Consider the following 932-nt stretch of genomic DNA (forward strand, 5'->3'; position numbering starts at 1 on the left):
AATCCTCGGCATAAGAAGTCTCTGCATCTAAAAAGGGACGGAAAAACCAAAATTTCTCTTAGAATATACAAACAGGCAAGCGGCCAGCGCCTCCCTTGCGTGTGTTCTGGGTGTACTTTCTGGGAGTACTTGGTTTTTAAACGTGCTTGGTGTTAAGCACACAGGGGTCCGACGGTCAAAACTCGCACTGATACACTGCCCCGTTCGTGGAGGTTTTAGCCGGTAAGAAACCGGCACTACCTTCTGCCCGTCCCCACAGGGTGGTAAGGTGTCTATGAAGATTTCCTCCACGTAAAAAAAAAAAAAAAATTTTTTTGTAGTATGAAAGGAGAGACGTTTAACATTCCCGTAGACAAGGGGGAACACATATAAATGGTATCACTGGCGAATAATCTTTATCAATAATCGACATGAAAGTAGGTGTTACGCCACGATGCTTACCACAGGCTGTATTTTCTAACCGTCGCTCGCGGTCCTACAGTGTCGCAGGCAGACCGTCTTATCTGCCCGCCGGATCATATACAATGTATCGACGGGAGTGTCACGTAAAATAACAAAATAAAAAAGGAATTTGAGGTAAAAATAAAAAAAAGAAAACTTTATTTTTTTTCTAACATCAATACACTTTACAATCTACTTCCGAACTCTAGGCGTGACTTTCTAAGACTGACTCTTATGATTTTACTTTCGATCGGATCCGATTACTTTCTTTTGTCATCCCTCAACATCCCCACCGTCCATGCATTTGCTAGGCGTCCGCGATCGTTGCCACGTGCTCTTTCCTCTAGAACCTTCGGTGGAAGGACCGTTGGGATGTTGATGGTTCATTAGGCACTTCAGCGATATACATTGTCGCCGAGTGCCGCCACATCTTTATCTCTATCGTCAGTCCGTCGGATTTGAAGTATGCCGGTCGTGACAGGAGCATAGTT

At 44.4% G+C, this 932-nt stretch overlaps 1 pseudogene; it reads left to right on the top strand.

Moving 5' to 3' along the window:
* The first annotated feature begins 314 nt into the window (after nucleotides 1–314).
* LOC126875596 (U6atac minor spliceosomal RNA) lies at nucleotides 315–397 on the top strand (annotated as a pseudogene).
* Nucleotides 398–932: the final 535 nt, after the last annotated feature.

The sequence above is a fragment of the Bombus huntii genome, chromosome 18 (genome assembly GCF_024542735.1).
Source record: "Bombus huntii isolate Logan2020A chromosome 18, iyBomHunt1.1, whole genome shotgun sequence".
Taxonomy (NCBI): Eukaryota; Metazoa; Arthropoda; class Insecta; order Hymenoptera; family Apidae; genus Bombus; species Bombus huntii.